The sequence below is a fragment of the Eleutherodactylus coqui genome, chromosome 1 (genome assembly GCF_035609145.1).
Source record: "Eleutherodactylus coqui strain aEleCoq1 chromosome 1, aEleCoq1.hap1, whole genome shotgun sequence".
NCBI classification, from domain to species: domain Eukaryota; kingdom Metazoa; phylum Chordata; class Amphibia; order Anura; family Eleutherodactylidae; genus Eleutherodactylus; species Eleutherodactylus coqui.
Window position 1 is genome coordinate 289,754,933 of NC_089837.1, and position 22,645 is coordinate 289,777,577.

A 22,645-nucleotide genomic window follows, 5' to 3' on the forward strand; every position below is an offset into this window, starting at 1 on the left:
TTGCTCGAGTCTTTTTCAGGTTGGAGGCCCACCCTGATACTAAGGTGAATGAGCAGGTAACCACACAGAAGCTCATGAATGAGGTAATCTGCAGACACAGGGTACCGGAAGTGAATGAGGTAAACGAAGGTACACACTTCACAGGTAAAATAATGTGACATCATGTCTAGAAAGTAATTGGACAGGGGAGTGTGCCTTAGTAAATCCCTTATGCTCCCCCACATCCTGTCAGACAGCATTGAAGATAATGAGGTTACCCCCCATAGTTACTCTATCTTGATCCAACTCTGCTGTTTTCTGTAGTTATCCTGTCATGTTGGTCTACCCTTGTTTCTGCATAGGTACGACGGCTCCTTCCAGTCTTGTCACTAGGTAGTGTAGGGTCAGGGTAGGCGGCCTGGACGTGTTCACCATTAGGACTATCTCCAGGAGGGACATCGGTGTGGGTGAAGATCAGGGTGTCCCACGCCGTGCGTACCTGTGCACACTACTAGTATTGTAACAGCATATTAGAGTGAGAAGAGAGGCTCCTGGTGATAGTTTTGACCCACACATGTACGTTGACGTCATAAGACAGCCAAGGGGGGTACCTGACGAGTTTTTAAAATTTTTCTTGATTTATTATGGTAAATAAAATGTTGACCAGATTAATTATGTTTATTACAATTAAAAGTGATTTATAAGTTATACTAGAGACGCCTTATAGGGAGTAGTCGACCAATAGGACCTACCTCGACTATGACTTTTCAAAATAGAATGGCACTAGGTACGATTTTAGCCAAAAAAGGGAGTGTCTGTAAGATGATAGGGGAGACTTGTACCTACATTCCAGACAAAACGTGACCCGCAGGTAAAGACGCAGTTGCCATTAAGAAGCTGACCGCACTAACTAAAAAGAGCTAACCTTAGTCTGTTTTCCTCAGTAAGGTACCTAACGGGAGAAGGAAAATATATATAAAATAAGTTTTGAAACATTGTGTATTTAGAACACTGTGATAGGTTTTCGCTAAGATTTTGCTTTATTTTATCTGCAGTGCACTCTGCTTATGTCCACGCAACATACCGGTGTTACAACGCCCGTGGTCCTGTTACCTTGCCGCCTCTGGAAAAGGGAAGTGGGAATAATCACCTTGTAGCTCTTTCTTTCCAGATTGATATATATGATAATGCACTTACTAATGAGACAGGGGTTTAGTCATATTGATCAGTAATTAGATAGTTCTGATTTTGCACTCTTGTTGATGAATCGAGGTAACGTCAAGAAGGCGGGGTTCTATACAAGTTATGCAGTGTTTACCTGAAGTAGTAAAAGTCGCACCTCTCCTAACCTGATTATATTTGTCACCTTTATAGTCATCCTAATTTCTGTTTGTCATTGCATACAGTGTATTCCGACCCTGATGACTACCTGGTCCACCTGTCTCACTACGATGTCCAACAAAAAGCCCACTGTCAGCGCAAACGTCGTTATCATGGATCCAGAATGTGATGATGTCGAACCATCCTATACCCCCATGACAGCAATAGCTCCAGTGTACAACACAATGCGAGTCTAGGGTCAGCAGTGGGGGTGGGGCGGAGCAGGGCGAGTTTAGTGAAACGGATAGTTTCAAGGGGGGTCTGTGGTGGAAGCCCAGTATATATCTATATGGATCGGTGGGCCTTGGCAGTAGACAGTTGTCAATTTAACATTCTGTATACATATTTGCTTTCTGTCTTGCTACAAATATAATGTTCTTACAGTTATGCAATAGGTACTTCCGCTCATATGAAAATATCTGTTTTATAACTCTGCTGACATGGGGAAGCCAACATGAAACTTCTGTTCTCAAAACGCTGACAAGATAATATATAGTATAAACACGTTACGTTTTCCATCTGTTTTGCAATTTTGGAAGACAGTTAACTCAGACATGGACAACCGCAGTCTGAAACAGCTACCGCAGAAATTACCCAAGCAATTTTACTGGAAACGTATGCAAATAACATGGGAGGTCTATGCTATTACTAACTCATGATGTAACCCAATTATATCGAAGGAACCACACGTGGGCCTAAGACAACCCAGTCATTTCATCCACCACCTGATGGCCAATCACAGATGACCGGAGGATGGAAGAATTGCAAGATGCTTATCCAATAATTAAACAATACGTTGTATCTATGTAATCTTTGACCTGCCCAGATGGGCGGATATGTTAAACTCTTAAAACAGGCTACACGCCGATCATTAAAGTTAGAATTGAGGAAGCTATACATGCTGAACCTCGTGTCAGTGTGAAAACTTCTTATGCGCATTATCAATTCAGAATTAATATGGAGGGGTGTAAACATTCCAAATTGAGTAAGCCGTGGTTCCACAAAGGAAGGTTCCACGACACCGTAGGCCATTGGAGTGAATGGGGCGCGCAAATACGTGGTGAATGCGCAGGAAACCTATGTATTCACTGCATATTTGCTCACCTTTCAGTGAGCCCATCTGCGTTATGTTTTGCGTAACCAAATATTCAGACATAAGCAATTTTTGATTGCGCAAATACACAGCGTGTTTGTGCAACCGAAATATGATTAGGCCCATGTGAACGAGCCTTAATAGTGACCACTATAGTGGTTGCCGTAGTAATAGTGACTCTCATAGTGGCCCCAGTAAAAATAGTGACCCCCACAGTGGCCCCAGTAGTAATGGCACCCCCCACAGTGGGCTCAGTAGTAATAGCGCCCCCCACAGTGGCCCCATTAGTAATAGCAACCCCCACAGTAATAATATTAACCCCCCCATAGTAATATTAACCCTCCTTAGTAATGATATTATCACAGTCAGTAATATTAAACCCCCTCAGTAATATTAACCTCCACAGTAATATTAACCCCCCTAAATAATATTAACCCCATAGCAATATTAACCCCCCTCAGTAATAATATTATCCCCCTCAGTAATATTAACCCCCCCTCAGAAATATAACCCCCCCCCTCAGTAATATAACCCCCCCCTTCAGTAGTAATAGCTCCCCCTTAACCCATATACTCACCTCCTCCTTGCTGTCAGCGCCGCTTCCCCTCTGCTAGCCCTGAGCCCGGGTGCACACTGACATCAGTGTGTGCGCCCGGAACCCTTCCTCCCTGAGTCCTCTCCTGTGGAACTGAAGAGCAGGGGACTCAGGGGAGGAGTATTCCAGCTGCACACTGACGTCAGAGTGTGCGCCAGGATCAAAGCTGTCAGCATGATTACCAGCAAGGAGCTGCGGCACCCCAGCTAGTAATCAGTAGAGTGGCGAGCAGCCGTTGGCACGCCGCAGGCCACATAAAAGGAGGCAGCGGGCCGGATTCGGCCCGCGGGCCTTTTGTTTGACAAGTGCTCTAGATCTTTGGGTCCGGTGCCTTTCATCTTAGGGCATTGGGGGACTGGTCAAAAGGACTGCAGCAAGTTTTGTGGTTTCCACCAGTCCTAACTTGAGAGTCACTGAGATAAAATACATTTTAATAATATAAAAATAACATGTAATACATGGAGCAGGAGTGACGTGACAGGTGAGGTCTGTATGTGGGAGTGTCATATGATGAGCTGAACCCCCCCCTCTTTCATCACATGGAACTTGGCGACAATTATTGGGCTACTGTCAGCGCTGGAGACACTTTGACGTGTGATGTGATGGACATTAGATAAGCCGATGATAATACGGGCATGTGGGTGAAAAGTAACGTCCGTTATCAAGATCACAAAACCAAGACAGCGACGGTACATGGATATTGGGGTGCAGGTGCTAGATAATGAGGATAAAGCAATACCAGACGACTGCCCTAAGTGTAAGATGCACCTATAGGGTGTATTGGAGTACATCTCCGCTGTGGGATGGTGCATTAATAAGCATTGATTATATGGTTTGATATTGGGATACAGGCTTAGAAGTAAATAAATATTGAGGTGTTGAGAGGAATGCACAGTAGTCCCTGGAGTGGGATGTTAGATGGCGGTGAAGTGGATGAAAAAGTCCAATAAATAGGAGGGTGCTGAATGTTGGGGTGCAGTGTGAAGTGTTGGGGCAATGCTGATAAATGCTGCAGTAATCTGTCCATATACTCTGCATAATGTCACCAGCAGCGGATTGTGGAACAGCTACTTCTAACACCGGATATGTGAATTGTTCGTCTCAGTGCTCCAGTCACACTATGATGATGCACATTTCCTTCTGCTGAACACCGTCTTCAAATTTGACCCACGATTGTGGCATCCGATGCGATTCTGACACATTATTACACAAAGATCAACCAGCAATACGTAGCCCTATCATGAATCCAGAATGTCCGCAGTATTTCCAAATCCAAAACAGAGTCAAAATCCGCAACATTGGTGCGAATTTTGATTTGAAATAAAACATATACTCATTATCAAAAGAAATCCCTCCCCTAGAAGACGTTCTTGGAATCAAATGAAACTTGTTCTGTGTGATTATAACGATGATATCAAGAAGTGATTACAATATTAGACCAAAAGGAAAATTTACTGCAGAAAACCGAACACTTGAAGAGAGGCTCTAGTACCCTGTTGTATCGCCTCTAGCTTGGATGTAAGATGTGACACGGGCGGGCATGGAAGCTCTAGTACCCTACTGTACCGCCTCTAGCGTGGATGTAAGATGTGATATAGGCGGGAATGGAGGCTCTAGTACCCTGGTGGGTCACCCCTAGTTTGGATGTAAGATGTGATACAGGCAGGCATGGAGGCTCTAGTACCCTATTATACCACCTCTAGCTTGGATGTAAGATGTGATATAGGCGGGCATGGAGGCTCTAGTACCCTGTTGTACCGCCTCTAGCTTGGATACAAGAATACGGACGGGCATGGAAGCATACGAGTTCTGTATGGTATCCTGCAGCATATCGGTCCAGATTTGCTGTAACTGAGCCTCTAGATCATACAAACTCGTAGGCTGTCGAAGTTGGCGTCCCAGATGGTCCCATACATGTTCTATTGGTGATAAAGTTTGTGCCCGGCGGGCCACGGAATTGTGGCAATATTGTGGAGGCGTTCCTGTGACACTTATTGTGTGCGATCGAGTATTATCCTGTTGGAAAATTCCTCTTGGAAGCCGCCATGAGAAGAACACACGTGGCTACAGAATGTCCTGAACATATTGCTGAGCTCTCATTGTCCCTCGTGCCATTACTAGAGATGATTGTATATCATATTCGATGGCCCCCAGACAATCACACCATTGGCGACAGTGTGCCGCTCTACAGCAAGGGTAGGATTGAGGCGCTCACCCCTAGGTCTACAGACAGGAACACGGCGTGATCGGTGACCAAACTAAACTTGGATTTTTCGCTGAAGACAGCCCAGTTCCACTCCGTAGCAGTCCAGTTTAGCTGTGCACGACGCCACTGCAAACGGTGGGTGAGTGTCAAAGGCATAATGGGTGCCGTGACACCAAATCTCTTTCAGCCATGTGGCCGGTAAAAGTTTCGACAGAAGACACAGTGGCCTGTAACAATGGTGCCACCTGTCTGTGGATGGCAGACAATGATACAGTTGGAGCTGCTCATGCTTGTCGGGCAATCAAATGATCCATACTGGTGGTCTATTAAGTGCCCTCATGCATGCTCTGGTCCCAATGTCTCCTAACATTCTGGTCAGCCCAGGTAATGGGCGATTTATACATAGAACCATCCAGGTTCTTGAAATCTAATAATACCTTCCCTTTGAAACTCCTTTAACTGGGCATAATCTCTTTGATTGTAACGTAGAGGCGTCTAGTGGTTAACAAGCTCTACACAAGCGGAAAAAAAAGGTCCAATACACACAAGTAGCCTCTGAGAGCCTTTTTATAGGCCAAGGGTGGAACTAATTTAAGGCCTCTTTCACATGGGCTACAAAATCTCGCTACAAAATGCATGTATGTGAAGCCCGTGGTGTCCATTGGGTTCTTTCACATGAGATGCTTTGTAGCCTGAAAGAACCCATTGGAAACCATAGACTTCACATACATGCGTTTTGTAGTGGCGATTTTGTAGCCCGTTTGAAAGAGGCCCCAGCTGGCAGGACTGTTCATCTAATCATGCCACCACTATAATCATTTGCATATCTGCCGGAGATATAACTGCATGACGAGTTTTGTAGTAAAGCGACAACTAATTCTAGGTGCTTGTTTTTTTTTACAGAGTGTATTATTTTTGCCGCACGGCCAACACCTTTAGAAAAAAGATACATCATACAAAAAGTGCACTTTTATTTCCAAGAAAAAAATGTTATAGAAAGCGATTAAAAATCCGTACATACCCCAAAATGGTGTCAATAGAAACTACAGCCCCCCTCCGCCCTACCCAAAAAGAAAGCCTTTAACCCCTTCATGACATGGCCTATTTTGGGCTTAAGGACGCAACAATTTTTGGCGGATTTTCTTCTCCGTTTTTCAAAAGCCATAACTTTTTTATTTTTCCGTCGACGCGGCCATGTAAGGGCTTGTTTTTTGCCTGGCGAACTGTAGCTTTTATCGGCGTTATTTTTGGGTACATTAACTATATTGTAAAACTTTTTTTTTTTTTTTATGATAGCAGGGAGAGAAAATGTATCAATTCTGACATAGATTTTTTTATTTTTCTTTTACAGCGTTAATCATGCAGCATAAATGAGACATTCCATTTTTTCTGCGCACCGGTATGGTTACAACGATACCAAAATTCTTACATTTTTTTAGGTTTTTCCACTTTTCTGCAATAAAAACACTTTTTTTGGAAATCTTTTTTTTTTTCTAAATCGCTGCAATAAAAGTCCTGTAACTTTTTTACTTTTTGATGTACGGAGCTTTGTGAGGGCTTATTTTTAGCGAGACGAGCTGTAGTTTTTAGTGGTACCATTTTGGGGTACATACGGCTTTTTTGATCACTTTTATTGCGTTTTTAGTGAGGCAAAATGCTAAAAATTAGCATTTTGCCTCAGTTTTTTAGTGTTTTTTTGGGGTTTTTTTTCCGTGCACAGTCAAAAGCATGTGCAACTTATTGTACGGTCGTTACGGACGCGACAATACCAAATATTTGGGGTTTTATTTTTTCTTACCTTTTTTTATGCTAATCTGAGAAAAAGCATAAAAAAGGTTTTTTTACTGTTTTGTTAAATTCCTTTTTTTTTTTTTTTTGTAGTTCAATAAAATCTAAATGATCCAATTAGTTCTGCGGCTTCTTGGAGGAGATAAGACCATCTCCCGTCTCCCAGCTGCAGCTGAGACTCGTTAAATTCATTTTTTTAATCTTTTTTTTTTTTTTTTACAACATTTGTGTCCCCCTGGGGGACTTTGACCACTGCCCTGATGATCGCTGTCATCAGGCATGGCAGAGATACTGCTCTGCCATGCCTTATCGCTTATACAGCGATCTCAGGCACTGGTAACACAGGACGCCAGTGTCTGGCGTCCTGTTACCATGGCGACAGGCCGCTCCCTCTGTGAACTCTTTCCCTGCCGCAATCTACTTAGATCGCGGCAGGGAAGGGGTTAACAGCGCGGGGGGGGGGCACATCTCCGATGCCCCCCGCTGTTGCAGCGGGACACCGGCTGTGACTGACAGCCGGCTCCCGCTGCGGGATACCGCGGGATCATATGTGATCCTGCGCTATCCCCAGGACGTAAGTTTACGCCCTGTTGCGGGAAGTACCCTGCTGCCAGGACGTAAACTTACGCCCTGCAGCGGGAATGGGTTAAACAACCAACTTGATAGAAAAATGAAAAATGGATGGTGTCAGAAGATGGTGACAGAAAGCAATTTCCTTTTTCAAAAAAATATACTTTATATATTCATTTTTCAAAAAAACTAGATACATCTGATATTGTTGTAATCATAGGCGGAGCGTCAGGGGGTGCTGGGGTCGCAACCGCGACCCGGCCCGGGAGCTTAAGGGGGCCCAGAAGCTGCCCTCCACCATTACCATGTCGCGCTGTCAGCCGTGTGCTCCAGCCGACAGGATGAGACAGGGAGGTAGCTGGGGAGAGGTGAGGAGAAGGAGGGGCTCCGGGGGGAGGGGGGATGCACGGCACAGCACTGTGTAGCAGGATGATGTCATCATCCCCCTGCAGACACAGTGCACATCGGCTCCGTAGGTGCCCTCCTGCTGAGAAGTGACAGGGGTCACGAACTGCAATTGATTGAGGTATGTGTGCCGTCCCAGAAGAGCAGCCTTACTATGTGCATCATTATCCTGCTATGAGGCCACAATGTAGATGTGCAACGTACCCTGCAGGGTCAGCAGGTAATACCTGAATACTAGAACTATATGGTGGTTAGGTGGATCATCTGCTTAGTGGGGAGGGCTCTTGGACTGAGGGCAGCAAGGGTTAAAGTTCTGCTGCTCTGCTACCTGATTGCTGCTATTGGACAGAGTGGGCTAGTGGGGAAGGGAAGGGAACAACTTCCTTTTTTTATATGATAAAATATATATATATATATTACACAAAAGGTTATACAACTTTATATAAATTTGGGATTGTGTCGGCACGGCCGTATGAGGACTTGTTTTTTGCGTGGCGAACTGTAGTTTTTGATGGTACCATTTTTGTGTACATAGACTATATTGTAAAATTTTATTATTTTTTTTATGATAACAGGGAAAGAAAACGCATCAGTTTTGCCATAGGTTTTTTTTTTTAACAGCGTTAATCATGCAGCATAAATGACGCAATATATTTTTTTCTGCGGGTCAGTACAGTTACAACCATACCAAAATTCAATCTTTTTTTTTCACTTTTCTGCAATAAAACCCCCTTTTTATTTATTTTTTTTCTAAATCACTGCATTCAAAGTCCTGTAACTTTTTTATTTTTCCATTTTTGTGAGACGAGCTGTAGTTTTTATTTGTACCATTATAGGGTACATACTGCTTTTTTGATTACTTTAATAGCGTTTTTAGGGAGGTGAAACACTAAAAATTAGCATTTTGCCTCAGTTTTTTTTAGCCTTTTTTTACGCTTTAGAGTCAAAAGCATGTGCAACTTATTGTACGTGTCGTTACGGACGTGACAATACCAAATATGTGGGATTTCAATTTTTTTAACCTTTTTTTATGCTAATATGAGAAAAAGCAAAAAAAAGGTTTTTTTACATTTTTCTTTTTTGTTCATTTTTATTATCTTTTTTTTACACCATTTGTGTCCCTCTGGGGGACTTACACCATACCACTGATGATCGCTGTGATAAGGCATGGCAGGGCTACTGCCCTGCAATGCCTTATCGCTTATACAGCGATCACAGGCTATGAGAATACAGGATGCCGGTATCTGGCATCCTGTTGCTATGGCAATCAGCCGGGCACTCTGCGATTATATTGCGAGAGCCCGGCAACTTCACAAAGGGAGAGCGCGCTCCCTATGTGAACCCTTCCCATGCCGCAATCTACATAGATGGCGGCAGGGAAGGGGTTAACAGCGGGGGGGGGCGCATTTCCGATGCACCCCATTGTTGCAGGAGAAGTATCGTTGTTGTAGTATCATTACCATACTACTAATAGTGCTCCTAACTACAAACATTTTTCCTGTTTCCGGGTGTGCACTACAAGTAATTGGACCTCTCTAGCATCATTTCACTCTTAATGAAAATAAAATAAGTTTATATCTGTAAGCTTTTTCCCTATTACTAGGCCTAATTCCTACAGGTGGATTTCCACCGCGTATTATGCAGCGGAAATCCGCCGTGTTGCCCCGCAGCTATTAGGTTCTATAGAACCTAATAGCGCAATGCTCACGGTGCGGAATTGAACCGTGGAATTCCACACCTTGAAATCACACGTACGCGCAGACGGCTTCCATTGCAGTCAATAGAAGCCGTCTGTCACGCTAGCTTCCGCTGTAGCAGAGCGGAAGATTGCGTGAAAACGCTTCCCGCCAGCTGCGTCATCTGACGCCTTGGATGCGTCACATGACGCTGTGGGCATATGATGCTGTCGGCGCATCACGCGCTCTACTGCGCATGTGCACCGGAGCGTCATGCGGGACGCTGGGCAGCGGATCCGGAGGTAAGTATGGGGTCTCCGGGGGGGTCGCCGTGACAGGCTCCAATACTGAACTCTTGCACCCGGGCCCACAAGCCTGTAGGTACGCCCCTGGTTGTAATTATTCTAACACAATAAAGCCAACGTGTCATTGTAGCTGCAGGTTGTTTACTGTAACACCCCCTTCCCTCCAAAAAATGGCAGGGGGGGGGGGGGTTGCATTTCAGCCCACATTTACAGCTCTTCAGTACATTATGGGGTACATTAAATGATACCATTGAAACCTACAATGACCCAACTGCCTCTTTAGCTTTTGCCTTGCAATAATGCTGGTGAATGCAGCTGCACTTCCTTTACAGCACGGTGTGGGGATTGTAGGTGTCCCAACAGCGGACCCCTCACTAATTAGACAATGATGAGATATTCTATCAATATACCATCCGTGTGAACCTGCCTCCAGTTCTGTTACATGGCACTGTTAATGTGGGCACTCTGTGGCTGGCACTGTGCAGTGCCCTGATATTGTGAACGGGGCTGTTGTTGGGTTCAAACTGTTTACTGGCTAATAGTTTTTGTAGGGTCACTGTCAGGCACTGGTTATGGGGCTGCTCTTTGCAGCGACACTGTTCATGGGGGAACGCTGACTGCCTACATTATAGAGGAATTCTGACACTGTTTATGGGGGCACTCTATCTAGCACTATTATTGGGGGTGCTCTATCTAGCACTATTTGTGGGGACACTCTCTATCTGATACTATTTATGAGGGCACTCTGTGTAGCACTAGGGTGACATTCGCTCTATTTATTGGGTCGCTCTCTATGGGTCACTATAAGGCATTCCCTCTGATACTATATATGGAGGCATTCTCTGTCTGGCACTATTTATGATGGTAGTCTGTCTGGCACAATGGGGGCACTCTCTATCTTATACTATCTATGTCACATTCATTACTGCCCTCTCATCTCCATGTGTGACACATTTATTAGGCTTTTGCTCTTGATCAATATGCGGATTTAGCTCTGTCAATGGGCAAAATCCGTGAGCTGAATGTCTGACACGTTTTTGCATGGATCCGCATGATTTTCTTGAATGCACGTCACAAAAATTTGCTCGCAAATTTTGCCCACTGATGGCTACATCCACGTGTAGATTCACAGCAAAAACTGCAGCAGAATGGAATTCCAGGTGGAATCCACCTTGTGAACATATCCTTATTGTCCCTGCATCTCCCCACGAGTCACATTCATTACTTTTCCCTTATCTCCCCATGTGTCACATTTATTACTGTCCCCTCATCTCCCCATGTGTCACATTCATTACTGTCCCCTCATCTCCCCATGTGTTACATTCATTACTGTCCCCTTATCTCCCCATGTGTCACATTCATTACTGTCCCCTCATCTCCCAGTATGTCCCATCCATTACTAGCATTGCCGCCCTGCTGCTAAATGACTGGCCTGGCCAGTAGAGATGAGCGAACGTACTCGGATAGGCACTACTCGTCCGAGTAATGTGCCTTATCCGAGTACCGCTGTGCTCGTGCTCAAAGATTCGGGACGCGCTGCGTAGCGGGGAGCTGCAGGGGAGAGCGGGGAGGAACGGAGGGGAGATCTTTCTCTCCTTCTCTCCCGGCCGCTCTGCCCCGCTCCCCGCTCCGACTCACCTGTCAGCAGCGGAGCGCCCCGAATCTTTGAGCACGAGTACAGCGGTACTCGGATAAGGCACATTACTCGGACGAGTAGTGCCTATCCGAGTACGTTCGCTCATCTCTACTGGCCAGGCCAGTAATTACATCTAGAGGCCGGTGTGGGGAATAATTTTTTACTGGCAATTTTAATTATGAGAAAAAATGATGTTATTGCGGGGTGGCAACTTGGACAAATGTTGGGAAAAAATAAGTAGCTAATTTTGTGCACAAATATAGGCAGCACTAAGACTTGTAACTTTTGGGATTTTTGCACCACACTCCACACTTTTAGAGAAGTAGGTGGGGGCACCCACTATGTTTAGTAGAATTTACACCAGGGAACTGCCTCATAGCTGGTAAAGATTTTTTCTTCTGGCACATGATCAGCCCAAGACACATCTATTAAGTGGCATAAACCTCTTAACCCCCTTAATGCCACAGGACATAAAGTTACATTCATGGTTACTGGTACTGGTCTTAATAAATCAGCCCCATAGTGTTTAAACATAGAAGAAAACTGTGTTCTGTCCTAGTCCAGCATATAGAGGGTCCTGAAGCCGCTTGGGGAAGAGTTGGGAGGATCCACCACCCTCATTCCATCCCAAGAATTACACCTGCTGCTCTGACTGACCAGGTGAGAAGAGTTGACTCTTTCTATAGGAGTACTAGTGAGTGATGGCTGTAAGACTGGAGCAGACAAGAGGGGTAAGACCAGTGCATAGACTGCTGATGGGTCTGTCCTGCTTGTATGACCCTGCTATGAAATACATTGTGTATGTGTAGCATTTTCATATGCATCCCTGCATGTCTGTGTGATACTCATAGAGTTGGAAGGGACCTCCCAGGTCATTGGCCCCAACCCCCTGCTCAGTGCAGGATTCACTAAATCATCCCAGACAGATATTTGTCCAGCCTTTGTTTAAACACTTCCATTGAAGGAGAACTCGCCAACTCCCGTGGTAACCTGTTCCACTCATTGATCACCCTCACTGTCAGAAAGTTTTTTTCTAATATCTAATTTGTGTGTCCTCCCTTTCAGTTTTATCCCATTGCGTCTGGTCTTTCCTTGTGCAAATGAGAATAGGACTGATACCTCTGCACTGTGACAACCCTTCAGATAGTTGTAGAAGGCTATTAAGTCTCCAATAAGCCTTCTTTTGCAAGTTAAACATTCCCAGATCCTTTAACTTCATAGGACATGATTTGCAGACCGCTCACCATCCTGGTAACTCTTCTTTGAACTTGTGCCAGTTTGTCTATGTCTTTTTTAAAGTGGGGTGCCCAGAACTGGACACAGTATTGCAGATGAGGTCTGACCAAGGAAGAGTAGAGGGGGATAATTACCTCACATGATCTAGATTCTATGCTTCTCTTAATACATCCCAGAATTGTGTTTGACATTTTGACTGCTGCATCACATTGTTGACTCATGTTCAGTCTATGAACTATTCGTATACCCAAGGCTGCTTAGCCCAAGTCCTCCCATTCTGTATGTGCTTTTTTCATTTTTCTTGCCCAGATGTAGGACTTTGCATTTCTCCTTGTTAAATACCATTCCGTTAGTCGCCACCCACTGTTCAAGCTTTTCTGGATCTTTTTGAATACTCCCTCTCTTCCCTAGTGTTAGCTATCCCTCCTAGCTTTGTGTCATCAGCAAATTTGATCAGTTTCCCTTCAATTCCCTTCTCCAGATCGTTTATAAAAATGTTGAACAACACTGGGCCTATGACAGAGCCTTGTGGTAGCCTTGTGTGATAAAAGATTATACGCAGGCATGCGTAGTGCCATACGCGGTCTGTGCCAGCTCTCTGCTGGCAGAGCGTATGGTCACAAGCAGAGGCGTAACTAGAAGCTCTTGGGCCCTGATGCAAAATCTATAACAGTGACCCCTACTTACATGTGGTGTTTATAATACTTTGGTCTACTTATATGAGGGAGGGGCCTTTGGGCCCCCTAAGGCTTTGGGGTCCGGTAGCAACTGCCACCCCTGCACCCCCTGTAGCTACGCCCAACAAGATGGGTAAAACTCTGTAGTTAAACTTGCGTTTTACACATAGTCCATGGGCCTGAGCCCTTAATAAATTTGGAGCATTTTGTGCCAAGGTTTGTAACAAATTCCAGTATTAGTAAATTCTCCCCCCATAACTTTACTTTTCTAGTGATATAATAATTCAATCTGTGGTCAAGAGAGGGGGTGGGCTTAGCGGGATCCTCCCGCTAGCCCTGCCTTCTCTCTTTGTTAGACAAGAATCACTATGAGAATCCCTCTAGCCCCGCCCTTCTCTCAGCTAAACCCTGGGAAAGCCCTTTAGCCACGCCCCCTATCTCTTCAAGATATGTCAGAGATCCCCTGTAGCTTCGCCCGCTCTCTCCCCTCGCTATGGGGGATTCCAAGACTGTTGCGCGATCTTCTCCCATTGATTTTAATGGGGCCCCAGCCCATTAAAAACAATGGATGATACTGCAAGTTTTTTTGTATCGCACGGAGGCTTGAGTAAACACATAGCAAATGAGAAAGAAACCATTGAAAATCATTGGTTTCATAATCATGCATTTTCAATCACTAGAAAACCTATCGCCAGTGTGTAAGAGACCTTAATTTGGTCGCTCTGCTCCAAAAATGGGACAGACGGCCTGAACGGAGGCAAAATCGCTAATGTGAATGAGTCCGCACTCCTTAATTACCAAAGCACTCTGCTCCCACCACTTACCAGGCCAACTTTGGCACTTTTTTCAGACAACCAGAACTGTTGCTTTTTATTTTGCTTTTTAAATTCTACAGTACCATGTGGCAATAATGTGTTACCTTTATTCTCGGTACAATTACAGTGATGCCAACTATGTAGAAGATTTTTCTTTATTCTTCTATTGCGCAATAACACAGCAGAGCTTGTCACTTAGTTTTTTGTTTCTTTTTTAAAGAAACCTGTCTAGTCCCCACAGCGCCATAAACAAAGTTATGGTGCTGTTGGGACACGTGACAGGGAGCCAGATACAGTATTTTTTTAGAAACTCTCACGATGCCCCCTCTGAAGACAACGCATGGTGCGAAATTCCGATTCTTTTCCGAGTCCTGTGCATGCACACTCCCATACACGTCTGTTGGAGAGCACATGTATGAGACTCATCACTGGATCGTGGGGATCGGTGAGTATAAAAAATACATTGCCTGACTCGGTCACATCCCCTAATGGTGCACTAACTTGGTCTATGGTGCGGTGGGGACGTGACAGGTTCCATTTATATTCCTGCTTGCCATGCAAAAAAATATATATTACACAGAAATAATGTATAGGCCCTTCTCCCAGGTTTGTACAGCTGCAGTGTCACATCCTTCAGTCTTCTCTCTAATGCAGTGTGGACAGGCTGCAGTCGGCCTGTGTATGGAATGTCACAGGCAGATGGAGCCAATCAGACCTCAGCATTCAAGCACTGAGGTCTCTGATTGGCTGCAGTAGTCAGATTTTCTGTAAATGGGTTGAATGCAGACTGTCAACACAAACCCTATGCAGAGGGGAGTATTGGATCGTCATTTTACCAGTCAAAGAGGAGAACTGAGTGCTTAATACAGAGCTGTTTTTGTTAATCTCATTGAAGTGTATGGCGGCTAAGGAAACGGCACAGCCCAACACTACACTGTTATCAAAGTCTGAGAGTTAAGGAAGCAGCACAGTGCACGGTGTTAGGGCTTATTCAGACGTGCATATATCGGTGAGTTATCACGCTCGGCCGTTATACGCTGTCCCTCTCTGCAGGGTGAGGAAGCAGGCCAGGCCAGAAGCAATGCACTGAGCTCTTGCCCCCTCTACGCCCCTCGCCACTATTTGCAATAGAAGGGGCAGGGCGGGGGCGGAACTTAGCTCCACCCCGTCCCTCCCATTGCAAAGAGTGGCGAGGGGGTGGGAGCTCAGTGCACTGCTGACATGAAAACATGCCCGATTTACGCACGTCTGAATAAGCCCTTATGCTGTATCAGTAGCTTCTTTTTTCTTCAATAAGAGCTATGGAAACAGCGCTGTGCTAATCTATACAATGGGTAGCCTTGCAGAATCTTGCATTGAGGCCTGCCAGAGGATATATCCTCAATTCAGAGCCTAGAGGGCCCCTAGTTCAAATTAACCCTTTCCAATCCACTGTCTGACCTCTGAAGACATTGTGATTTGAGGCTGTACAGCTCGGATGTTGGAAGACGTCCGTTGGGGTTCTCTTACTGTATATTGCCAGCTTCTTTGCTGTCGGAGCCTATCCAATGTGTCACCTCATGCAGTACTGGCTTTAGCCAGCATATAGCGCCATTGTATAACGGCAGAAAGAGAGTAAGCCCCCTAGGAAAACCAGGATACAAATTGGATTGGAAAGGGTTAAGAACCAGGTCACAGACTACTACTGAAAGCGTGTGCAGGTAGATTTAACAACAACACACATTGCAGTATAATAAAGGTCTTTATTTGACAGCTGAATTAGCGGTACAGTCACAAACTTGGAACAGTTTCAACTACTTTGAATATGATTGCTTGACTATTAAACAACACTGTCTCTACATGCAAGATTTTGCAGTAACAAAGAGTCTCTTAAATCAGTGTTCCCCAACTCCAGTCCTCAGGGACCGCCAACAGGTCATGTTTTCAGGATTTCCTCAGTGTTGCACAGGTGATGTAATTATTGCCGGTGCTTCAGACATTGCCACAGCTGTTCTTACCATAGGATATCCTGAAAACATGACCTGTTATTGGTTCCTGAGGACTGGAGTTGGGGACTCCTGTCTTAAACTATGGAGCTGGTGGCGGCCTCTGTCTCGGGTGCAGCTGATAGCGGCAGGCTCTGTCTCGGGTGCAGCTGGTGGCGGCAGGCTCTGTCTCGGGTGCAGCTGGTGGCGGCAGGCTCTGTCTCGGGTGCAGCTGGTGGCGGCAGGCTCTGTCTCGGGTGCAGCTGGTGGCGGCAGGCTCTGTCTCGGGTGCAGCTGGTGGCAGCGGCCTCTGTCTCGGGTGCAGCTGGTGGCGGCGGCCTCTGTCTCGGGTGCAGCTGGTGGCGGCGGCCTGCCTCTGTCTCGGGTGCAGCTGGTGGCGGCAGCCTGCCTGTCTCGGGTGCAGCTGGTGGCGGCGGCCTCTGTCTCGGGTGCAGCTGGTGGTGGCGGCCTCTGTCTCGGGTGCAGCTGGTGGCGGCGGCCTGCCTCTGTCTCGGGTGCAGCTGGTGGCGGCGGCCTGCCTCTGTCTCGGGTGCAGCTGGTGGCGGCGGCCTGCCTCTGTCTCGGGTGCAGCTGGTGGCGGCGGCCTGCCTCTGTCTCGGGTGCAGCTGGTGGCGGCGGCCTGCCTCTGTCTCGGGTGCAGCTGGTGGCGGCGGCCTGCCTCTGTCTCGGGTGCAGCTGGTGGCGGCGGCCTGCCTCTGTCTCGGGTGCAGCTGGTGGCGGCGGCCTGCCTCTGTCTCGGGTGCAGCTGGTGGCGGCGGCCTGCCTCTGTCTCGGGTGCAGCTGGTGGCGGCGGCCGGCCTCTGTCTCGGGTGCAGCTGGTGGCGGCGGCCGGCCTCTGTCTCGGGTGCAGCTGGTGGCGGCGGCCTCTGTCTCGGGTGCAGCTGGTGGCGGCGGCCTCTGTCTCGGGTGCAGCTGGTGGCGGCGGCCTCTGTCTCGGGTGCAGCTGGTGGCGGCGGCCTCTGTCTCGGGTGCAGCTGGTGGCGGCGGCCTCTGTCTCGGGTGCAGCTGGTGGCGGCGGCCTCTGTCTCGGGTGCAGCTGGTGGCGACGGCCTCTGTCTCGGGTGCAGCTGGTGGCGGCGGCCTCGGTCTCGGGTGCAGCTGGTGGCGGCGGCCTCGGTCTCGGGTGCAGCTGGTGGCGGCGGCCTCTGTCTCGGGTGCAGCTGGTGGCGGCGGCCTCTGTCTCGGGTGCAGCTGGTGGCGGCGGCCTCTGTCTCGGGTGCAGCTGGTGGCGGCGGCCTCTGTCTCGGGTGCAGCTGGTGGCGGCGGCCTCTGTCTCGGGTGGCGGTGGTGGCGGCCAGTCCGGTGATTAAAAAGAAAAAGAGAAAAGTGAGTAGAATAAATAATTTTTTAAATATATAGGGTCCCGCGTAGGGCCTCTCGGCCGGTCTGTCCCGCGTAGGGCCTCTCGGCCGGTCTGTCCCGCGTAGGGCCTCTCGGCCGGTCTGTCCCGCGTAGGGCCTCTCGGCCGGTCTGTCCCGCGTAGGGCCTCTCGGCCGGTCTGTCCCGCGTAGGGCCTCTCGGCCGGTCTGTCCCGCGTAGGGCCTCTCGGCCGGTCTGTCCCGCGTAGGGCCTCTCGGCCGGTCTGTCCCGCGTAGGGCCTCTCGGCCGGTCTGTCCCGCGTAGGGCCTCTCGGCCGGTCTGTCCCGCGTAGGGCCTCTCGGCCGGTCTGTCCCGCGTAGGGCCTCTCGGCCGGTCTGTCCCGCGTAGGGCCTCTCGGCCGGTCTGTCCCGCGTAGGGCCTCTCGGCCGGTCTGTCCCGCGTAGGGCCTCTCGGCCGGTCTGTCCCGCGTAGGGCCTCTCGGCCGGTCTGTCCCGCGTAGGGCCTCTCGGCCGGTCTGTCCCGCGTAGGGCCTCTCGGCCGGTCTGTCCCGCGTAGGGCCTCTCGGCCGGTCTGTCCCGCGTAGGGCCTCTCTGCCATTTATAGTTCTATACTGTCCGTGTCACAATAGACTGATGACATCACAATAGACTGACATCACAAAAGACTGATGACATCACAATAGACTGACATCACAATAGACTGACATCACAAAAGACTGATGACATCACAATAGACTGACATCACAAAAGACTGATGACATCACAAAAGACTGATGACATCACAAAAGACTGATGACATCACAATGTAGTCTCAATTGCCAGACAGGTGGGCTCATTAGCCTCTGTCTCGGGTGCAGCTGGTGGCGGCGGCCTCTGTCTCGGGTGCAGCTGGTGGCGGCGGCCTCTGTCTCGGGTGCAGCTGGTGGCGGCGGCCTCTGTCTCGGGTGCAGCTGGTGGCGACGGCCTCTGTCTCGGGTGCAGCTGGTGGCGGCGGCCTCGGTCTCGGGTGCAGCTGGTGGCGGCGGCCTCGGTCTCGGGTGCAGCTGGTGGCGGCGGCCTCTGTCTCGGGTGCAGCTGGTGGCGGCGGCCTCTGTCTCGGGTGCAGCTGGTGGCGGCGGCCTCTGTCTCGGGTGCAGCTGGTGGCGGCGGCCTCTGTCTCGGGTGCAGCTGGTGGCGGCGGCCTCTGTCTCGGGTGGCGGTGGTGGCGGCCAGTCCGGTGATTAAAAAGAAAAAGAGAAAAGTGAGTAGAATAAATAATTTTTTAAATATATAGGGTCCCGCGTAGGGCCTCTCGGCCGGTCTGTCCCGCGTAGGGCCTCTCGGCCGGTCTGTCCCGCGTAGGGCCTCTCGGCCGGTCTGTCCCGCGTAGGGCCTCTCGGCCGGTCTGTCCCGCGTAGGGCCTCTCGGCCGGTCTGTCCCGCGTAGGGCCTCTCGGCCGGTCTGTCCCGCGTAGGGCCTCTCGGCCGGTCTGTCCCGCGTAGGGCCTCTCGGCCGGTCTGTCCCGCGTAGGGCCTCTCGGCCGGTCTGTCCCGCGTAGGGCCTCTCGGCCGGTCTGTCCCGCGTAGGGCCTCTCGGCCGGTCTGTCCCGCGTAGGGCCTCTCGGCCGGTCTGTCCCGCGTAGGGCCTCTCGGCCGGTCTGTCCCGCGTAGGGCCTCTCGGCCGGTCTGTCCCGCGTAGGGCCTCTCGGCCGGTCTGTCCCGCGTAGGGCCTCTCGGCCGGTCTGTCCCGCGTAGGGCCTCTCGGCCGGTCTGTCCCGCGTAGGGCCTCTCGGCCGGTCTGTCCCGCGTAGGGCCTCTCGGCCGGTCTGTCCCGCGTAGGGCCTCTCTGCCATTTATAGTTCTATACTGTCCGTGTCACAATAGACTGATGACATCACAATAGACTGACATCACAAAAGACTGATGACATCACAATAGACTGACATCACAATAGACTGACATCACAAAAGACTGATGACATCACAATAGACTGACATCACAAAAGACTGATGACATCACAAAAGACTGATGACATCACAAAAGACTGATGACATCACAATGTAGTCTCAATTGCCAGACAGGTGGGCTCATTAGCATACAGTGTGTATGCATGTCTGTGTATCTATTGACACATTATAAAATCTATAATAAAGATCATTATTATTAATCAATATAGAGCATAGAAACTACTTATATATTAACTCTAAATGACTTGAAAGCGCTGTGGAATAAGTTGGCGTTATACAAATAGCAAGATTTATTTTTACATATAATCCATATCTATAGTTATGTATGGTGGAAAAAATGTCCTGCTGTACGTGTAAATTCTTCAGCCTTTGTTGAGGGTGATGATGATGACGATGATAATCTATCATCATTCTTACTAGAGCTATTAATGTCAAACTAGGGGTAAGCAATAAAGTCCCATGGGGTCGAAGCCAATTTTCCTCATTTAGGGAAAAAGTTCCTTCTGTCCCCACTTGAAATGCGGACTGCCAGAGACCCCTAGGAACAACACACCTTCAGAAGCAAACTAGCCCCCCTTTGAACCATCCTGCAAAGTGAGGGGGAGGGAAGAGTGCTGCAGGCACTGCAAGACTAGGATGCATGAGCGAGCTCGGTGCAAGAGGAATGGTGATAAGGGGTGCGGTGGTTCACAAGGTGGGGCTATACAAAAAATTTTAAACCCACCACAGTGCATTATGGGTGCTCTCAAAAAGCTGCCTGAGCTTACTGCAAATGGTGCTCCATCTTTAAAGGTCTGCCCAAGCCTGCCTGACATTTCATGCACCACCAGACATAAGGCGTTGGTCATAAGCATTCCCCAACTGACAAGAACTGAACCAACCTACCGGACTACCTATTCCTCTCCATGAAAGAATTGAACCTACTTTTTTTTTTTTTTAATGCCACAGCATTGGCCAATTTGATTTCTGTAGTCCGCTCTCTCCCCCTTGTGAGCTGAATTAAAAGGTGCTCTGTTAAAAATAAAAATAATCCAACTCCTGTAACTTCTGGGGGGAGATACAGGAGGACACATCTGCCCACTTCTAGCTGCAGAGGAGACTGCCTTAAGATGATCGCCAAGCTCTGGCATTTATAGTTCTATACTGCCAGTGTTGTAATAGACTGATGACATGACAATAGACTGATGACATCACAATGTAGTCTCAATTGCCAGACAGCTGGGCTCATTAGCATACAGTGTGTATGCATATCTGTGTGTATCTATCTAAAGATTATTATTATTAATCAATACATGGCATAGAAACTACATAGATATAATAAATCTCTCTATATATACATAAAATCTATCATCTATATCCACAAAATCTATAATCCAAGATAGATATAATCCAAATCTATAATCTATAGCCTTCCATCCTACCGAGGCTGGTAAAATGAGCACCCAGCTTGATGGGGTGTGGGGGGATAAAAAAATGACTTGAAAGCTCTGTGGAATAAGTTGGCGCTATAGAAATAGCAAGATTTATTTATATATAATCCATATTTATAGTTATGTATGGTGGGAAAAAAGGCCTGCTGTAAGTTTAAATTCTTCAGCCTTTGTTGAGGGTGATGATGATGACGATAATCTATCATTATTCTTACTAGTGCTATTAATGTCAACCCGGGGAAAGCAATCAACCCCCATGGGGCGAAGCCAATTTTCCATATTTTAGGTAAAAATTGCCGTCCGTCCCCACTCGAAATGTGGCCAGCCAAAGAGATCCCTTGGAGTGACGCACCCTCAGACGGAAAGTAGTTATTGCAAAGTAATCACCCACTGAACCATCCTGCAAAGGGAGGGAGGGGAAGAGTGCTGCAGGCACTGCATGCCTAGGATGCATGAGCGAGCTCCATGCAAGAGGAATGGTGATAAGGGGTGGGGCGGTTCACATGGCTGTGCTATGCAAAAGATTTTAAATCTGCCGCAGTGCATTGTGGGTGCTGTCAGAAGGCTGCCTGAGCTTGCTGAAAATGCTGCTCCATCTTTAAAGGTTGGCCCGAGCCTTCCAGATGTTTCATGCACCACCAGGCATAAGGCCTTGCCCATAAGCATTCCCCAACTGACAAGAACTGAACCAACCTACCTACCTACCTATTCCTCTCCATGGAAGAATTGAACCTACCTTTTTTTTTTAAATGCCACAGCAGCGGACAATTAGATTTTTGTAGGCCACTGTCTCCCCCTTGAGGGCTGAATTAAAAGGTGTTCTGTTAAAAATAAAAAATAATCCAGTTCCTGTAACTTCTGTGGGGAGATACAGGAGGACACATCTGCCCACTTCTAGCTGCAGAGGAGACTGCCTTAAGATGGCCGCCAAGCTCTGGCATTTATAGTTCTATACTGCCCGTGTCCCAATAGACTGATGACATCACAATGTAGTCTCAATTGCCAGACAGGTGGGCTCATTAGCATACAGTGTGTATGCATGTCTGTGTATCTATTGACACATTATAAAATCTATAATAAAAATCATTATTATTAATCAATATAGAGCATAGAAACTACTTATATATTATCTCTCTAAATGACTTGAAAGCGCTGTGGAATAAGTTGGCGCTATACAAATTGCAAGATTTATTTATATATATAATCCATATCTATAGTTATTAGAGATGAGCGAACGTGTTCTTAACGAACACTTACGCACCCTGACACCGGCTTTACCGAGGACTTCAGTGTCGGGGGGCGCCGGGGGGCGGGGGGCGGGGAGAGGTGCGTTGCCACGGCGACCCCCGAACTTTTTTCGCCCGAGCACGGAATTGCTCGCAAAGTTCGGTGTTCGGGCGAAAAGGGGCGGAGCCGAACACGTTCGCTCATCTTTAATAGTTATGTATGGTGGAAAAAAAGTCCTGCTGTACGTGTAAATTCTTCAGCCTTTGTTGAGGGTGATGATGATGATGATGATAATTTATCATTATTCTTACTAGTGCTATTAATATCAACCCAGGGGAAGGCAATAAACCACTATGGGGTTGAAGCCAATTTTCCTCA